Here is a 19,745-nt window from a genome sequence, read left to right on the forward strand (position 1 = left end):
GAAACTTTGCCTTTGAGGAGTGCCAGACTGTCCTCCATTTCTGGTCTGCAGCCAGTGGGAGTGTGTGAAAAGACAGGTTCCTTATCCCAGTGAGATCAGGATAAGTTTCACCAGCCATCCAAGTGACTCTCATGTGTGCCAGGCTTGGGATTCTCTACAAGACCCTCATTCAAGTTTATGCCCAGAGGAGGAGCGTATCCTATCTGCAGACAATACAAGTCTGCCTTCCAATTATGGCTTCTAAGCTGAGAGCTTATGTCTCCTCCTTATGAATCAATTTAGGAGAAGTAACCAGAGTGGTGGCTTATTCTGTAAAATTCTATTCATTCATTCAACAAACTCTTACCCTTTGCTAGGCACAATGGTAGGCATGGATGATGCAGTGATGACTAAGACATGGTCCCTTCCCTCAAAGGCCTTGGAGTCTGGCTGGGGAGACAGGTAATCACATTCCAGTGTGATGAATAGACTCGTAGGAGGGGCAGGATCAGGGTCAGGGCACCAGGAAGCAGAAAGCAGCGACTTTTTTTCCCTTGTGTGTGAGAGAGAGAGACAGAGAACCAAAACAAAGCGTCATGATTTAGTCATAGGTATTTTAGCATTCTAGATTTTTTTCATTCATAATTCAAGAGATAAAAATAATAAACCTGCTTCTGGATATGCTACTAAAGTCTTCCTTAGGCCAGAAGGAAAATGTCTTCCCAATTAATTCATTATGGAAATGTGAAGGTAGATTATATATAGATAAATGACTTTAGCATTACATAAGTGTATTAGACTCTGGAATGGTTTCTGCAAAAGCTGAGAGGAATCAATTTCCGGTATAAGATGACATCTGGCCTGTTGCCTTTGGGGAAGCAAAGGTATTTCTGGACATCTCAGAGCCTGCAGATAGGGCCTGACTACTAGTACCCAGATGGCCACAAAGTTTGAGGCATGAAAGAAATCACACAGGGCAATGACTTGAAACCCTGGCTGCACCTTCAGAATCACTTTGGAGTTGTTAAAGCTACCACATCTGACCTCTCTATGACTCTGCTTTAATTAGGAGCAGTCAGGTGCTGGTACTTTGTAAAATGTCCCCTGCTGCTGCTGCTAAGTCACTTCAGTCATGTCCGACTCTGTGTGACCCCATAGACGGCAGCCCACCAGGCTCCCCCATCCCTGGGATTCTCCAGGCAAGAACACTGGAGTGGGTTGCCATTTCCTTCGCCAATGCACGAAAGTGAAAAGTAAAAGTGAAGTCGCTCAGTCGTGTCCGACTCCTAGCGACCCCACGGACTGCAGCCATCCAGGCTCCTCCGTCCATGGGATTTTCCAGGCAAGAGTGCAGGAGTGGGGGGGTGCCATTGCCTTCTCCAAAAGGTCCCCAGGTGACTCTAATATGCAGCCAGTGCTGAAAACCCCTGTCTATGGGAGGAGGGGCTGTGGAGGCAGCACACAGTCTGGGGAAAGGAGATAGGGAAGAAGCTACCAGGGAAGTGGGTGAAAAGCCGGAGGGTCCTAGCAAAGGCGCAGTGGTCAACAGGCCGCATGCTGCAGAGATGGAGAGGGGCAGGGCTGCGTGTGCCGTTTAGGGCCATGCCGCCACTGGTGGATTTAGCGGCAGGTTTGTCAGCAGAACGATGAAAGCAAAGCCAGATCAGAGTGCCCAGAAGAGAAGCGAGTCAGGACTTGGAAGGTGAGAAAATGGACACAGAAAATGTAGACTGACTTTGGAGATGAGTGCTGTCCATGGAGAGGGTATGTACATTACAGGAAGGGGAGCACCTTCCGGGACCTGAGAATAGGCTCTTGTCTAACACTTGGAAATGAATTGTCCGAGGAGACACAAGTGCTGACAAAGCAAAAGCCTTTATTGGGAACGGGCACCCAGGTGGAAAGCAGCTAGGTAAGGGAACCCAGGAGAACTGCTCTGCCCTGTGGTTCACAGTCCCAGGTTTTGTTGTAATGGGGTTACTTTTCTGGTTTTCTCTAGCCGGTCATCTTGCTGGGCCCATATTTGGTCTGACTCAGGGCCCTCCCTGGTTGTGCACACATCTCTCAGCCCAGTTGGATTCCAGCGTGAGGGTTTCTGGGAGGTTGGTAGGATGTATGGTCTCCTCCCTTCTCTTTGTCCCCTCCCAAATTCTCCCGGTTAGAAACTCCACTTTTTTTATCAGACTTCCTGTTGCAAGACAACTCAGGCAAGTGGTTATCATCATGCCTGGCCAAGGCAGGCAGTTTTAGTCAACAGTTCCCTAACATGTGGGGGTCAAGGGAATGATTTAGTCATTTGTTGAGGATGGGAGAGACTTGGGAGTGTCCAGATGCTGATAGAAATGACCCAGTTAAGAAGAGCTGGTGGATGTTTGGAAAATAAAAGGTGTAATTGATGGCAGCAAGTTCCTAAGAAGGTGGAAGGGGAGAGAAGGGTGGGGACCCGACACAAACAGTGTTGTTGTGATAGGATGCATGATGGCGAGGATGAGGGCAAGGGCAGGGGTCATCTCACTGCGCGCTTCCAAGAACACATACTCACCAGTAGTTTACTCATTGATGGGGCTCCATGCGCTCTGTCCATGTCATCTTTCCCACGAGAGCAGTCTGCTTCTTTTCCTTTCTTCCGAATTCTCTTCATGGCAGCCAGACCTGGAGCCACTGTCCCAGTGATGGGTGGCCTGGTAGAGGTCTGGCTGTCCTCTCTTCCTGGTCCACTTTCTCCATGTGTAACTAGGTGTCTAGCTGGTAAACCAGCTTTAACCCCACAGCCTGAACCCTGGAGAGGGAAGCTGGGAGATGAATCCCTGAGGTCCTTGACCCAGGCCCTCTTCTCAGTCAGGATCTGTCGTACTGGAGAGTCTCCGCAGTGTCTCAGACACTAAGCCCCTAAGACTAAGATTGATGAATACCCTGGTCCCATTGGCCCTTGTCTTTTGTGTGTGCCCACCCCTTCTTTGAGAAACAATCAGGGGGTGGCTTAGTCACAGGGTTCAGGTATCGAGCCTTCATCCCAACACCCTCACGCTCTCTGCCCCTAGTGGTGGGCTCTTTGCCTCTCCTGGATCCTTGCTATCTGAGGCTACACTGGACAGCAGGCAGGCTCAAGACCACTGCCTATGGGTTGAAACCGGAAGGTGTGTAGGGCTGACCACTGAACAGGTATGTCCTTCCCCCTCTCCACCTTCCTGCTCACCCCATTTCCCTGTGCTGCCCTGGCATTGGAAACAGCCTCCTCTGTCCTCAGTCATGATGCCCACCCAGCTGGCTCCATGTTAGAGAGGCACCTGTCTTTGTATCCCTCACTGGCAGGAAGTCCTAGTGACTCCTGACAAATGGGCTTGACCCATTTTCTGCCCCTGGTCTGTGTCTGGCTGTGTCCTTATCTGTTCTGCCAGGAAGTGGGAAGTAGCGTTCCCCCACTAACCTCTTGCACGCTCCTAGGAGATGTCCAAATACTCCATATGTTTTCTGTCTGCTGCAAGCGGTGCCTTGCCAACGGCTCTTCTGCAACCTCCTCTTAATTAGCTGCAGCCTGGGTTTGTTTTATACGTTTGTTTTCTCAAATTCCTCACCCAATACCTGCCCAAAACAGACTCCAAAGTGCAAAGGAAACATTTTTAAATGGATGATAAAATAAGGGCCTCCTTCTTGGTGGTGGTATAAGCATGGGCCAGAGATTCCCCACTCCGAATCAAATCCCTCTAGGACTTGTGTGGCCTTGCTCCTCTCCAGCCACCCTGGCTGTCTTCCAGCGCCTCAGATGTTCCATGCAGCCTTTGCATGTGCTATTCCCTCTTTGCCTAGCTATGTGTGATCTATCCTTCAGGGTTCAGCATCAGCACTGCTTCCTCTGGAAGTCCTTCCCTGACCCCTACTCTACATTGGAAACAGGGCTCCTGCTCTTACTTCTCTCCCTTTGAATCTGCCTGGCCAGGTGTTCAGAGCTCCTCCAGCTGACTTCTCACCCTTCACAGGTGGAGTACATGGACCAGTGAGGGAGGGCGCAAGCCCTGTTGCCTGCTGAAAGGTATCCTGTGTGTTTCCTTTAAGCACCTTCCATCATCTGTTGTTGATATTCATTTGTGCAGTTGTCTAGTTTCTGTAACCTACACCTAAATTTCAAATCTTTGAAAATGGAGGCTGCAACTCATTTCCCACCATCTCCCCAGTTTAAAATATAACACAGGACACACAACAGCTCCTTGAGACATGGCTGCAGGGACAGATTCAAGTGTTCCATCTCAGACTCCATAGGGCACTCTGACAGCATCCTTGTTTCTAACTCCTGACTTGTCATGAGCTGAGCAGCTGAAGCTGGCCTCCACAGTATCTCTGCACACTTATCCCACTTATAATTTGCTCTAAAAACTATCCCTAAAGTTAGGGGGTGTAAACATTTTATTTTCTTATGGTTCTGTGGCTTAGAACTTTGGGCAGGGCTCAGTGGGGCTGTTCTGTTCAGTGCGGCGTTGTCTGGGGTATTCACTCAACCACATTCGGATGGTGTCTGGGCTGGGCTGGAAGGTCCAAGAAAGACATTCACTATGATGCTTCTCCATGTCTCCACATGTTTCTCTCCAAGTGGTTAGCGGCTGTTCAATTTCAAATTCTAAATGTTCATTGATGGAATAAAGGAAAATAATTGACTTGTGTACATGAACTTGGTTTCCTGAAGCCTTGAGCTTGCTGATGGAGACAACCAAAGTCCTCAAATCCCAGTCCTTTTGTTCTTCTCAACCTTCCCAAGTAATCTTCAACTTTTGAAATACTGAAGAGTGCATCACATGTAGAAAAAGTAACTATTATTTTGTAAAACTTTTGTTTCAATTGTGTATAGGAATGTGAATTCTGCATCACACAAAAAAAGACGATTTCTTACTATGTGTTTCAGTCAAAACATGTGAAAGCCCAAGGATTACAGATTAAAACTGGGCTTGGTTCAGCTCAGCCCCTTCTTCAGCACCTGCTTCCCGAAAACTTGTTCAATGCTATCCGCTGTCTTGCCTTACAGGGTAGAGCAAGGCTTTTGCTACTGGGTTCAGTTTTCAACTGCTCTGGCCCCTCAAAGCCTGTTGGATGTCTTTATTTTGAGACCATCTAGACCATGAGGCTCTGTAAAAGAGTAAATCAACAAAGAGAATACACTCCTGGGAAGCAACCAAGAGTAGTTTCAGTTCAGTCACTCAGTCGTGTCCAACTATTTGCAACCCCAAGGACTGCAGCAGACCAGGCTTCCCTGTCCATTATCAAGCCTGGCATGCTGCAGTCCATGGGGTCTCAAAGAGTTGGACAGAGTAGTTTAGGAGGAACTAAAAGGGCCAGGTCATGGCAGTTGTGTGAATTAGGCATTGACCTCTGGCCTTTGGGATCAGGTAGAGAGAGTTCACAGGTTTGCACAACTCTGTATAACTCTATAGTTGACTATAACAAGTCCTATTGTTCACTGGGCATCAGAGGCTTCAGTGAGGTCCAGCAGGTGTCTGGCATCTGAGTCACTTAAAACTTGTGGCCCTTTACCAGCCTCAGCTTGATTGAAGGAAGCTGTGATGAAACCTAACAATTTTCTCAGCAAGCTTCCTATGAGGAAAATTTCTTTTTCACTTTCTGGGGCAGCACCTGTTCCTCCTCTCTCTTTCCCTTCCCATCTCTGCTCCTTCCTACGTAAATTTCATTACTGAAAGAAGGCAGAGGGCGATCCTTAGCCTGTCAGTCCGAGCTTCCATGGAGCTGTTTCTCTGCCAGCCAGCTGTCACTTCCAGGAACCAGGCACAGCTTGCACGTCCTAAGTTTGGTCTGGGAGCAGAGCCTGACTCTTTCTGTTCTGTTTGATGGTAACCCGGGGCCCACATGAGAAGTATGGGCTCCTGCCCATTGCCTCTTTTCAACATCCGATACTTGCCACCTTTCAGAGTCACAGGGGCCTAGTCCAGCCTTAAAATTAAGTCCAAACCCCTCGTTACAGTCTAACGCCCATTAGGATCTAATCCCTGCCTTCCTTGGCAGACTGGGGCCACCAGCTACTTCTCTCTCTCTCTGGGCTCCAGCCATAGCAGACTTGCCATTGATCTGCCTAAGGCTTTCTTCACTTCAGTTAGATCCTGTTTCTTCTGACTGACCCATTCTTCCCCTCCTTGGATGTCCCCTGCCTCCTGGACTCCTTCCTAGCATGCTTCAGCTATAATTGGATTCTTGACTGTATAATGAGCTGTTTTACACCTTTCTCTCTACCTAGACTGTATACCTCCTGAGGTCAAAGACTATATTCCTGGTTTGTATCTCTACTGCTTCATACAAAGCCTGACACACAGCAGGCATAAAGTCAGATTTTACTGAGTGAATGACTATTGAATGATAACTTCCTTTCCCTGGGACTGGTCCAGCAGCCCCCCAAAATCATCTCAATATTTGTTATGTTGTGAATAGTACAACAATTCACCCTCCCACCTAAACCACTTTTCCCACTACTTGTCTCAGTGTCTGGGTTCAGTCTTCATCCAGATTTGGGGCAGTGAACTTGAACTCATCCTTAAAGCTCTGGCATCACCCGACAACAGTCTCTGTTCCTTCCTTAGGGCTCAGTTTGTGAGATGTTCACTGTCAAAAGAGTTGAGTTAAAGGTCCCTTCTCCAGGCAATCCCTTTGCCCAGCTTCTCCCTTGAGACTGCAGTCATCAGTAAGCCCTACATGACAAAGCTGATCACACCCACTGCTGTGCAGAGCACCCTGACAGCTTCTAGGGCCTTGTGGGGCTGCCTCAGTCCAGCTTTATCATAGCTCACTGGTATCCTACAGAACTGCAGGCATCTCTGAGAATCCTCATCCATCTTTACCTAACATCACATTGTCCTGCATGTCAATTGACTTCAATCCTAGAAGCAGAAACTACTTTACAGCGGAGACAAGACCAAGGGTTGTGAAAATGAAACACCTCACCAGCCAGTGGGTCCTAGGAATGGTCCCCTGTGGCAGATATTGTGGATTGCCTACCCAAAAGCCAAGCACAACTCCATTCTCCCTTGTTGCAAAGTGGGAACCATCACCTTTCCAGGCTCCCTTGCAGTTAGAGTCATGTGACACACTTCCTTGCTGAAGTGCTGTGGCCTGAGGTTCTTAGAGGTCTTCCAGAATTCCCCGGTGGTCTGGTGGTTAAAAATCCACCTGCCAATGCAGGGGATGTGGGGTTGATCCCTGATCTAAGAAGATTCCACATACAGCCCGGCATCTAAGCCCACACACCACAGCTACTGAAGCCCATGTGCCCTAAAGCCTGCGCTCTGCACCAAGAGAAGTCACCACAATAGAAGCCTCACACTGCAACGAGAGAGTAGCCCCATTTGCTGCAACTAGGGAAAGCCCACTTGGAGCAACAAAGACCCAGCACAGGCAAAAAAACACAACAAATAAATTTAAAAGTATGTAGAGCTATTGCATTAAAAGAAAAAAAAAAAAAAGAGCAAGAAGACTTCCCTCCCTGAATAAACAGATATGGTTCCAGGGGTTTTGGCTTTTCCCCCTAATCTGGGTCCAGAAGGAAGACGTATCTATGGGAGCAGCCATCATCAGACATTAAGGGAAAAGCCACATGCTGAAGGTGAGAGAAAAGATAAGAACCACAGCCCTGATAAATTAGCCAAGCGGTCTTGAACTTCTTATTCTGTGAGAAACTTTAACTTCTAATTATTTAAGCCACAGCTGCTCAGGCTTTGTTACATGCTGCCAAATGCATTCCTAACTGTTATTTTGACTGCTTGTCTCTAACCCTCAGGATCATTGGATTCCTCCTGCCAAAAAAGCCCTTGCCTGTGTCTCCTCCTTATCCAGCAGCCATGCAGTGACTCCCATCCATAGCCACTTCCTCTGGGCCACTGCCTTAGTTCACCCACACCAGTGCCAACTGTGATGCTTCCTATGGGGCTAGACCCACACCCAGGTTGTCAACCCCTCACGGCTGCTGATGCCTGAGGCTCTGTTGCCAGCTGACTCTGGGTCCCCGGCAGGATAAATGTTGTCTTTATGGTTCATAGCGTGATCCAGGCTTGGGCTCCCCAAGGTGTAGGTGGCCCACCCCTCACCTCTGGACGGCCCCTGTTGACTCTTATTTTGGTCTTGTCCCAAAGTGGAGTTTTTTGAACAATTTAGGCAGAGGGAATGGCCTGAATTAAGATTTAGACAGCATGGCAGAAAGGGAAAAAAACATTCTGGTTTGCCCAAGACCGAGGACTTGCCTGGGATGCAGGAGTTTCAGTGCCAAAAACAGGCCAGTTCCAGGCAAACCAGGATGCCTGATCACCCTGGTGGGATGCTCAGAGACCATCAGTAATTCTGTACAGCTGGAACATGCAGGGTGAGCAACGAGGCTGGAGAGGTGGCAGGATCAGCTCTCAGCAGGCTCCCTGGGCCATTTAATCCTGACCAGGAGGGGCCACTGAAGACTTTGAGGCAGGTGTGTAAGTTTCCTAGGGCTGCCATAATAAATGACCACAAACTTGGTGGCTCAAGAAAGCACAAATTTATTTTCTGGAGGCCAGAAGCCCTAAACCAAGGTGTCAGCGGGGCTGCATTTCCTCCAAGGGCTCCAGAGCAGAATCATTTTCTTGCCTATTCTAGCTGCTGACGGCTCAGGCATCTCTGGGCTTATGATAACATTGCTCTAATCTCTGCTTCCGGAGAAGGCAATGGCACCCCACTCCAGTACTTTTGCCTAGAAAATCCCATGGATGGAGGAGCCTGGTAGGCTGCAGTCCATGGGGTCCCTAGAGCCAGACACGACTGAAGTGACTTCGCAGTAGCAGTTAGCAATCTCTGCTTCCATCTTTAATGGCCTACCCTTCTTCTGTATCTCAGCCTTCTTCTTCCTTTCTCTTTTAAGGACACCTGTCACTGTTTTCAGGACCCTCTTGGATAATCCAGAAAGGTCTTTTTTCAAGATCCTTAACTTAATCCTATCTGCAAAGACCTTTTTCCTAAATAAGTTCACATTCATGATTTCAGATGTTAGGACATGGACATATCTTTGTTGGTGGGGCTACCGTTCAACTTGGACTTCCCTGATGGCTCAGCGGTAAAGAAATCTACCTGCAATCCAGGAGACACAGGAGACAAGAGTTAGATCCCTGGGTCAGGAAGATCCTCGGGAGGAGGAAATCACAACCCACTCCAGTATTCTTGCCTGGAAAATCCCATGGACAGAGGAGCCTGGTGGGCTACAGTCTGTAGGGTAGCAAAGAGACAAGACTGAGCAACTGAGCATGTGCACACACACACACACACACACACACACACACACGCCATTCAACCCACTACAACAGGGAAACAACATGTTCAATTTTGGAATTAAAAAGGTAACTCTGGAAGCAGAGAAGAATATGGTTGAAGGGGGGCTCTTTGCTGTTAAATATGAAATCGTAGAGGTCTGGAGAGAAGTGAAGGGATGCATATGTGAAAAGCAGTGTGGGAGCTGTGGTGGGTCCCATTGGGTACCTTCCTTCTACCCCTAGGGCTGCCCATGTGATGCCCAAACTTTCTCTGACCCCACTGTCCAGCTGCTCCTTGCAGACTCCAGTACCTTTTTGCCTAGAATTGGCTGATGGGCCCAGGGATGGCTGTACCCTACCTGGCCTGACTTACAGCTGGTCTCTGGAGTCCTGACTTATAGCCCTAGCACTACCTAGTCTCTCTCAGGGGTGACAGACACCAGGAATGCTCGCTCCTGTCCTGTAAGCACATGGTCTGCTTGGCGAATCCATTCATTCATGGGACCATCTACTCATTCCTCCAGTGTACATCCGTTCAGTGTGGGCTCTCTGCTGGAACCATGCACTAGACACAGTCCCTGCTTGCCAGGAGTTTCTAGGCCAGTCTGGATGATAGATGGGAAAGTAATTTCATCACTACACAAACTATGCCCGGGTGTATCACAGGCAATCCCAGGAGGGTCACTGGGCCAGGGTGTACTCAAAAAGGGCCTCAAATGTGGACTTTTAAAAATTAATTTTTATTGGAGTATAGTTGCTTTTGGCTTCCCTGATGGCTCAGTGGTAAAGAATATACCTGTGATGCAAAAGAAGTGGGTTCTATCCCTGAGTCAGGAAGATGTCCTGGAGAAGGATATGGCACCTCACTCCAGTATTCTTGCCTGAGAAATTCCATGGACAGAGGATCCTGGTGGGCTACAAACAGTCCATAGGGTCGCAAAACAGTTGGATATGACTTAGCAACTAAACAACAGTAGTTGCTTTATAATATTCTGTTTCTTGCTGTACAGCAAAGTGTACAAATCCTCTTTTTTGGATTTCCTTCCCATTTATGTCACCACAGAGCATTGAGTATCGTTCCCTGTGCTATACAGTAGGTTTTCACTAGCTATCTATCTTATACATGGTATCAATAGGGTATAAACTTCAATCCCAGTCTTCCAATTCATCCCAACCCTTCCTTCCCCACTTGGTAACCCTAAGCTTGTTCTCTATGTCTGTGACTCTATTTCTATTTTGCAAATAAGTTCATCTCCACCATTCTCTAGATCCCACATACAAGCCACATTTTATTAGTTTTTCTCTTTCCAACTTAACTCACTCTGTATGACAACCTCTAGTTCCTTCCACATCTCTGCAAATGGCACTATTTTGTTCTTTTTTTTTTTCTCTGAAATGCTGGAGGATTTGATTTTATTTTTAATTTAAATTTATTTATTTTAATTGGAGGCTAAGCTGAGTAACATTTCATTGTATGGATTTTTTTAAAAAAATCAAAGCAAAGTTCATTCACAATATTGCATTAGTTTCAGGGGCACAGCAAAGTAATTCATATATGTGTGTGTGTGTGTGTGTGTGTGTGTATGTATGTATACATACATACATTTTGTTGTTTAGTCACTAAGTTGTGTTCAACTCTTTGTGACTCCATGGGCTACAGTATACCAAGTTCCTCTGCCCTCCACTGTCTCCCAGAGTTTGCTCAAATTCATGTCCATTGAGTTGGTGATTCATGTCCATTGAGTTGGATGAGTAAGCATCTCATCCTCTGCCACCCTCTTCTCCTTTTGCCGTCCATCTCTCCCAGTATCAGAGTCTTTTCCAATGAGTTGGCTCTTCACATCAGGTGGCCAAAGTATTGGAGCTTCAGCTTCAGCATCAGCCCTTCCAATGAACTTTCAGGGTTGATTTCCTTTAGCATTGATTGGTTTGATCTCCTTGGTGTCCAAGGGACTCTCAAGAGTCTTCTCCAGCACCACAGTTTGAAAGCATCAGTTCTTTGGTGCTCAGCCTTCTTTGTGATTCAACTCTCACATTCATACATGACTACTGGAAAAAACATAGCTTTGACTGTAGGATCTTTGTCAGCAAGGAGTCAGGAGGCAGGCCTTACCTGCCTCCTGAGAAACCTGTATACAGGCCAAGAAGCAACAATTAGAACCAGACATGGAACAACAGACTGGTTCAAAATTGAGAAAGGATTACATCAAGTCTGTATATTGTCACCTTATTTATTTAACTCATATGTAGAGTACATTATGCAAAATTCCAAGCTGGATGAAATACAGCTGGAATCAAGATTTCAGGGAGAAATATCAATAACCTCAGATTTGCAGATGACACCACGCTAATGGCAGAAAGTGAAGAGGAGCTAAAGAGCCTCTTGATGAAGGTAAAGGAGGAGAGTGAAAAAGCTGGCTTAAAACTCAACATTCAAAAAGCTAATATCATGGCATCTGGTCCCATCACTTCATGGCAAATAGATGGGAAAAAATGGAAACAGTGACAGATGACAGATTTTATCTTGTTGGGCTCCAAAATCAGTGTGCAGCCATGAAATTAAAAGATGCTTGCTCCTCAGAAGAAAAGCTATGATAAAACTAAGCTGCTGCTGCTGCTGCTAAGTCGCTTCAGTCGTGTCCGACTCTGTGCGACCCCATAGACGGCAGCCCACCAGGCCCCACCGTCCCTGGGATTCTCCAGGCAAGAACACTGGAGTGGGTTGCCATTTCCTTCTCCAATGCATGAAAGTGAAAAGTGAAAGTGAAGTCGCTCAGTCATGTCAGACTCTTAGCAACCCCATGGACTGCAGCCTACCAGGCTCCTCCATCCATGGGATTTTCCAGGCAAGAGTACTGGAGTGGGTTGCCATTGCCTTCTCCATAAAACTAAGCAGTGTATTGAAAAGTAGAGACATCACTTTGCCAACAAATGTCCGTATAGTCAAAGCTATGGTTTTTCCAGTAGTCATGAACGAATGTGAGAGTTGGACCATAAAGAAGGCTGAGCACTGAAGAATTGATGCTTTCAATCTGTGGTGCTGGAGAAGACTCTTGAGAGTCCCTTGGACAGCAAGGAGATCAAACCAGTCAATCCTAAAGGAAATCAGTCCTGAATATTCACTGGAAGGACTGATGCTGAAGCTGAAGCTCCAATACTTTGTCCACCTAATGCTAAGAGCCAACTCATTGGAAAAGACTCTGATGCTGGGAAAGATTGAGGGCAGGAGGAGAGGGGGATGACAGAGGATGAGACGGTTGGATGGCATCATTGACTTAATGGAAATGAGTTTGAGCAAACTACAGGAGTTAGTGAAGGACAGGGAAGCCTGGCATGTTGCAGTCCATAGGGTCACAGAGTCAGATATGACTGAGCGACTGAACAACCAACAACCTTTGTCAGCAAAGTGATGTCTCTGCTTTTTAATATGCTGTCTAGGTTTGTCATAGCTTTCCTTCCAGCGAACAAGTATCTTTTAATTTAATGGTTGCACTCACTGTCCACAGTGATTTTGGAGGCCAAGAAATAAAATTTGTCACTGCTTCCACTTTTCCCCCTTCTATTTGCCACGAAGTGATGGACCAGATGCCATGATCTTAGTTTTTTGAATGCTGAATTTTAAGTCAGCTTTCTCCTCTCCTCTTTTACCCTCATCAAGAGACTCTTTAGTTCCTCTTCACTTTCTGCCATTAGAGTGGTAGCATCTACATATCTGAGGTTGATGATATTTCTCCCCTCAATCTTGATTCCAGCTTATGATTCATCCAGCCTGGCATTTTACATGATGTACTCTGCATATAAGTTAAATAAGCAGGGTGACAGTTTACAGCCTTGACATACTCCTTTCCCAATTTTGAACCAGTCCGTTGTTCCATGTCTGGTTCTAACTATTGCTTCCTGACCTGCATACAGGTTTCTCAGGAGTTTGGTAAGGTGGTCTGGTACTCCCATCTCTTTAAGAATTTCCTGCAGTTTGGTGTGATCCACACAGTCACACACTTTAGCATAAAGCAGAAATAGACTTTTTTTTTCCTGAAATTCCCTTGCTTTCTCCATGACCCAACAAATGTTGGCATTGATCTCTGATTCCTCTGCCTTTTCTAAACCCAGCATGTACATCTGGAAGTTCTTGGCTCATGTATTGCTGAAGCCTAGCTTGAAGGATTTTGAGCATAACTTTGCTAGCATGAAATAAATGCAATTGGATGGTAGTTTGAACATTCTTTGGCATTGTCCTTCTTTGGAACTGGAATAAAAACGGACCTTTTCCAATCCTGTGGCCACTGCTGAGTTTTCCAAATTTGCTGACATATTGAGTACAGCACTTTCACAGCATCATCTTTTAGGATTTAAAATAGCGCAGTTGAAATTCTGTCACCTCCACTGGCTTTGTTTGTAGGGAAGTGAAAGTCGGTCAGTCGTGTCCTACTCTTTGCAACCCCATGGACTGTCCAAGGAATTCTCTAGGTCTGAATACTGGAGTGGGTTACCCTCTCCCTTCTCCAGGGAATCTGCCCAACTGAGGGATCTAACCAAGTCTCCCTCATTGCAGGCGGATTCTTTACCAGCTGAGCCACAAATACTTCCTAAGGCCCATTTGACTTCATATTCCAGGATGTCTGGTTGTAGGTGAGTGAACACACCATCATGGTTATCTGGGTCATTAAGACCTTTCTTATATAGTTCTTCTGTGTAAGCCTGCCACTTCTTAATCTCCTCTGTTTCTGTTAGGTCCTTGCTGTTTCTGTCCTTTATTGTGCCTATCCTTGCATGAAATATTTCCTGATATCTTCAATTTTCTTGAAGAGATCTCTAGTGTTTCCCATTCTATTGTTTTCCTCTATTTATTTGCATTGTTCATTTAAGAAGGCCTTCTTATCTCTCCTTGCTATTCTCTGAAACTCTGCATTCAGTTGGGTATATCTCTCCCTTTCTCCCCTGCCTTTTGCATCTCTTCCTTAGCTATTTGTAAAGCCTCCTCAGACAACTACTTTGCCTTTTTGCATTTCTTTTTCTTGGGATGGTTTTGGTCACCGCCTCCTGTACAATGTTACAAGCTTCTGTCCATAGTTCTTCAGGTACTCTGTCTACCAGATCTAATCTCTTGAGTCTATTTGTTACCTCCACTGTATAATCATAAGAGATTTGATTTAGGTCACATCTAAATGGCCTAGTAGTTTTCTTTATTTTCTTCAAGTTAAGCCTAAATTTTGTAATAAGGAGTTCATGATCTGAGCCACAGTCAGCTCCAAGTCTTGTTTTTGCTGACTGTATAGAGCTTTATCTTCAGCTACAAAAAATCTGAGTTTGCTATTGACCATCTGGTGATGTCCATGTGTAGAGTTGTTGGAAAAGGGTGTTTGCTATGACCAGCAAAAGGAGAAGAGGGTAGCAGAGAATGAGATGGTTGAATATCACCACCGATTCAATGGACATGAACTTGGGCAAACTCTAGGAGATGGTGAGGAACAGAGAGGCCTGGTGTGCTGCAGTCCATGGGGTAGCAAAGAGTCAGACATGACTTGGTGACTGAACAACATGATCAGCATGTTCTTTTGATAAAACTCTGTTAGCTTTTGCACTGCTTCATTTTGTACTCTAAGGCCAAATTTGTCTTTTATTCCAAGTATCTCTTGACTTCCTACTTTTGCCTTCCAATCCCCTAGGATGAAAAGGACATCATTTTTTGTGATTATTCTTCATAGAACTGGTCAACTTCAGCTTCTTCGGCATTAGTGGTTGGGGCATAGACTTGGATTACTGTGATATTGAATGGTTTGCCTTGGAAATGAACTGAGATCATTCTGTCATTTTTGAGGTTTCACCCAAGTACTGCATTTCAGATTCTTACTGACTATGAGCTACTCCATTTCTTCTAAGGGATTCTTGCCCACAGTAGAAGATATAATGGTCATCTGAATTAAATTCACCCATTCCTGTCCATTTTAGTTCACTAATTCCTAAAGATGTTGATGTTCAATCTTGCCAGCTCCTGCTATATTATTTTTCAAAATTATTTTCTCTTATAGGTTATTATAAGATATTGAATGTAGTTCCCTGGGCTATATAGTAAGTCCTTGTGTATCTATCTTCTGTGTGGTAATACATATCTGTTAATCCCATATTCCTCATTTATTCCTCCCCTCCATCTATTGTGGATTTTTGACATTATCATTTAAACCTATTTACCATTTACACAGGCACAGACATACATCCTGACAGGGTTGAATGTTTAATTGCAACAGATTTTGTATACCAGTTTTTGTTTTTGTTTGTTTTGCTTTTTTGTTTTAAAAACTTTACCTGGAACCCCCAGGGTGATTTTGGCCTCCCTCAGCTTCTGAGGTCAGGAAGGCTTCCTTAGAAGGTGCAGCTTCTGAGATGGGTTGGGAAGCAGTTGGCCAGGATCAGACGGAATGGGTCAGGGAAGGAACGTCTTCCATGGGGAAGACAGCATTCACATAGGTTAAAGGGAAATTCTGTGTGGAACTTTTAAAGATTGAAAGAGCAACGTGGCAGCTTCCAGGGTTTAAGAGAGAAGGGAGAACCATAAGATGGAGAAGCAAACGGAGGTGGAAGTTCATGGTAGTACAGGCTAAATGAAAGTGGAGAAGCCGTCTTTAAGCCAGAGGTCATGAAATAATGATCATTCAGGAAAGGGGCCTGTTTCTCAGTCACTGTACGTTTTGTGCTGTTGGAAAGGGAACTAGGGCTGTGTTTGGTCCTAAAGAATATGTGCCCCTTGGCTCAGCAGCGTGAGGGTGAGCAGAGAGAACAGAATCTGAGCCGTCCTTTCTTCTCTCTCATCCGAAAGGAGGAAACAGTGAAGCAGAGAGCTTGGGAGTGAGGAGAGTGGAGCAGTCAGGGAAGGTTTTTGGGTAGGTGAGGCCTGAATGGAATGGGGGCCATGCCCCATTTTAGTCTCATTGCTGGAGCCCCAGGCCCTCACTCTCCCCTCAGCAGAGTGGAGAGGTGGAGCCCCACAGCCTTCTGGCTCCTTCCCTCCTGTGTTTATCTTGGCTGAGAGCTGCCTGAGGATATTTGAAGCCTGTTCTGTCAAGGCAGGGCTGGAGGAGTCAGGACGAAGGATCACAGAGGAGGGAGAGGGAAGGGGCCTGAGCGGTTTGTTCAGGGGGTCCTCTGACTCCTTGCATGGTGCTCAGCCTCAGCACCATGGGGCCTCGCAGTGAGGTGTCTGAAATCCCCAAGCTCCTTGATGCCCACTTGCTCCAGGAAGGCATTCAAGGACTCATAGTTGCCAGAAGGGTCTCCTGCTCTTGTGGTATGACCCGCAGATCTATTCAGACTCTGGCACTCAAGCTTCCAGGGACTTGGCCCCACTAGCAGGCCCCCCTGGACTGGACAGGCTGTAAAGGGGCCTGGCTGGCCCAGAGCACTGGCCAGGCCACGCCAACAGCCAAGCTCGTCATTCTCAGATCTGGATTCAGTGCTGCCTCCCCCGAGCCCCAGGGTGGACCCTCCCATGTCCTGCTTTGCACAGACGCTGACAGGCCACGTGTCCCACAGCTGAAGGTCTCTCCTGTCTGCCTCCACCATCTGCTGAGGCCCCATAATTATTGCAAGGCCAGTACAGTCTCACTCTGAGGGGAGAGTTCACACAGCCCTGTAATGTAACCCAGGCCCTGGGCTGCTCAGGCAGGGGGTCCCCAGCTGCGTAATGAGCCGCCGGCTTTATTGAACTCCTTGGCTTGGCTCTGACTAATCACCGCCTTTAACCAAGACTGCCTGGCCTTCTGAGAATCCATTTGAGTACCATTGCTGAGGACTTCCTTCTCCCCAGCACCCCAATTCCTGTGCCTCAAATCTTTCCTCCTCCTCAGATATGTTTAAATAACCAGGATCAGGGCAGGGAGGCTCCCAGGGGGTTGGCATCCATCTGGGAGAAAGTGTGACTGCCTCAGGTCTGGGAGCCCAAGCAGGATGGACCAGAATGGGCTGCTGCTCTGACTCTGCTGGGGCCACCTCAAGCAGAAGCCGACCTGCAGCTCCCACCCCACCGCCTTTCCTAAATCCTTGTACTTCCCTCTCACCTCTGTTTCTGGAGGCCTATGCCCCCGGAAGGAGGGTCTTAGCTGAGGAGGCATCCAAGAAGAAGTATAGGAAATAGGCTCCTGCTCAGGCTTCAAGACCCAGCCCACATCATGGGCCCAACAGCCACCCCAGGCTTCTCCCTCCTGCCTGTGCCTCGGCACTTGTAAGGACCCCCAAGACTGAATACGATTCTTATGCTTTTGCATGTTTGTTTTCTGGCCAAGACTGTGTCCTCTCTGTGGATGAGGATGGCCATCTATCCCTGTGTACCCACAAATTAGCCCATAGTAGGCACTTTAGAAAACATCAAGAAGGGAGTGGGAGGAGATGCTTCAAGAGGTGAAGGTTTGGGCTGTGCATGAGGGACATGGCATCTGGGATGCTGCTTGGTGTCCCTGTGGGTCTCCAGGTGTCCCCACCGTGTTTATAGCTGAAGTCTCTGGCCCATTTAGAAAGCAGTGTCAGTGTGTAGTCAACACTCTAGTGGTCTGGGAATTGTTCTGCTAAGGGTGATCTTGAGGTCAAGGGTCATCCAGAATTCACTGTCCTGGGTGACTTGCTACTGGCTGCACCTGGAGTAGGTAGGCTTTGAACCCGTCCTAGAAGGTATGAAGGGTCCATGGGCCCTCTGCCTTCCCACAGTGGTGGGGCTCTTCTGAGCCAAGGTCAAGAGCAAGCCCCTTCCAGGCAGATCTGCGCCTGATTCCTTGGGGAGGGTGAAAGGCAGAGGACACCCGCCAGTTCAGGGCCCTGCTCAGGCTGCCCCACCCCGTCTCCACTCCCCAGAGGCCTAGGGGGGTGGGAACAGACAACCAAGCCCTCAGCTGTCCCGGGGAGTTGGTGAGCATGGCTTCCACACCACCCTCCAGAGAAGGGCATGAAGGGAGCAGAGCCAGAGGGAGCCAGACCCAGGGGTGCTCACCAGGGGTGACCTTCTCCTTCATAAAGTGGGGAGATGACAGCCAACTGGCTCTTCCTGGGCAAAGGCTTCATGGTCGTCAGCGAGGCGGCTCGGCTGCCCAGGGACCGTGCGAGAGAATGCTCAGGGAGAGAGGACTTCAAAGCACTCCCTGAGCAGCTTATAAACAAGCTGAGCTGGTGAGGCGGCCAGCAGGGGCCCTTCTGGAGGGGCTGGAAGCGTGCATGGGGTTGTGTGAAGAGCAGAGGACAGGAGGGGTCAGAGAGGCGAAGCAAGAGCCTGGAGACCCCAGCCAGGCCCACCTCCCCTCTCTGTGGCTGGCTTTCTTCTCTCATAAAACTGAGCTCACAGCCACACCTGGGTTCCCTCCGGGACTGGCGTGAGGGTCAGCGTGACGATGTAGGTGAAAGTGCTGTGTGGGCGCCAAGCCCTGATCAGATGTTATTTATTATTCTGAGCTGTGTTTTGGTGGGAGACTTGGAAGGGCTAAGAGGGAGAGCCGAGTGTACTAGGGCCCCTTCTTCCCCAGTGCTGTTTTGAGAGTTCTCAGAGCAGAATGGCCAGGAGTGGGGCCTGGGCAGGGGAGGCCCACAGCTCTCAATAGGACCAGGCTGGGCGGGGACTTCCCCTCTCCTCCCCCACCTCTGGCCTGTGCCCCTCCCCACTCACCTCCCTCCTAATGGTCTCGAGTGACTCCCAAGAAATCAGCCTCCTTTGCCTAGATACCTGTCTCATGTAATGGGGCTCTGACAGGTTTTCCAAGTCCTGCTCAGAAATGTGTCACTGTCCATTTCCCTTTGTGGTATCAAAGGAGGCAGCACAAACCACGTTCATCAAGGGCTGTGCTGAGGCCCAACTTGGAGCAGCTGGAACACGGGTTTATGAAATTACAGGGAATTCAAAGCAGCCGGCGTCGCCTGCTGTCTGGCTTCATTACTGGGACCAGCCTTGGAGGGAAGTTTATTCCAATAATTTAGGGGATTAGGATCTGACACCCTTCATTAGCTCTTTGACATAAGCAGAAAAGACAGATCTTGCAGAATGACCCACAGACAGGAAAGAATTGGCTCAGGGGAGGAGGCAATACCCTGCTCCAGAGGAAGAAGCAAAATCTGCAGGGTGGAGGGAGGGGCACGCCCTTCTACAGAGCAGCTAGAGGTTGAGGTCTGGCCTGAGGGGAGAGTGGCCCCGGGCTTGGCACTCAGTATCCCCATCTGTGAAAAGATTGGGGTCGCACCACTATCTGCTGCCCCTGGGACACAGCAGCTTGGTTACTGCTCCCCAAATCCTTTGCAGTCGGCCTTGAAAAAGTAACCTCTCTCTTCCCCACCCCCTGGCAGCTTCTGGCTCTTTTCCTGGCTCCTCCTTCAATACTGTCCTTGATGTTTCACAAACTTCTTGTCCAGCTTGTAGAGACTAGAGTCGGGTTGCCCCCTTGACAGCAGTTTGACGGCTTGGTGGGGAGGGTTGATTTCAAAGGCCCTGCAAACTAGGGTCCCTGCATTAATGGTGGGGTCACATAGCTGTGTGACACAGGG

General features: G+C 47.8%; 1 long non-coding RNA gene across 1 annotated transcript; it reads right to left on the reverse strand.

Moving 5' to 3' along the window:
• Nucleotides 1–378: 378 nt before the first annotated feature.
• Nucleotides 379–3,858, reverse strand: LOC129651291 (uncharacterized). Its single transcript, XR_008714089.1, has 3 exons — nucleotides 3,407–3,858; nucleotides 2,522–2,758; nucleotides 379–532 (listed from the first exon to the last, which is right to left on the reverse strand). It is a non-coding gene; the product is annotated as an uncharacterized LOC129651291 (long non-coding RNA).
• Nucleotides 3,859–19,745: the final 15,887 nt, after the last annotated feature.

Source organism: Bubalus kerabau, chromosome 4, assembly GCF_029407905.1.
Source record: "Bubalus kerabau isolate K-KA32 ecotype Philippines breed swamp buffalo chromosome 4, PCC_UOA_SB_1v2, whole genome shotgun sequence".
In the NCBI taxonomy this organism is placed as follows: domain Eukaryota; kingdom Metazoa; phylum Chordata; class Mammalia; order Artiodactyla; family Bovidae; genus Bubalus; species Bubalus kerabau.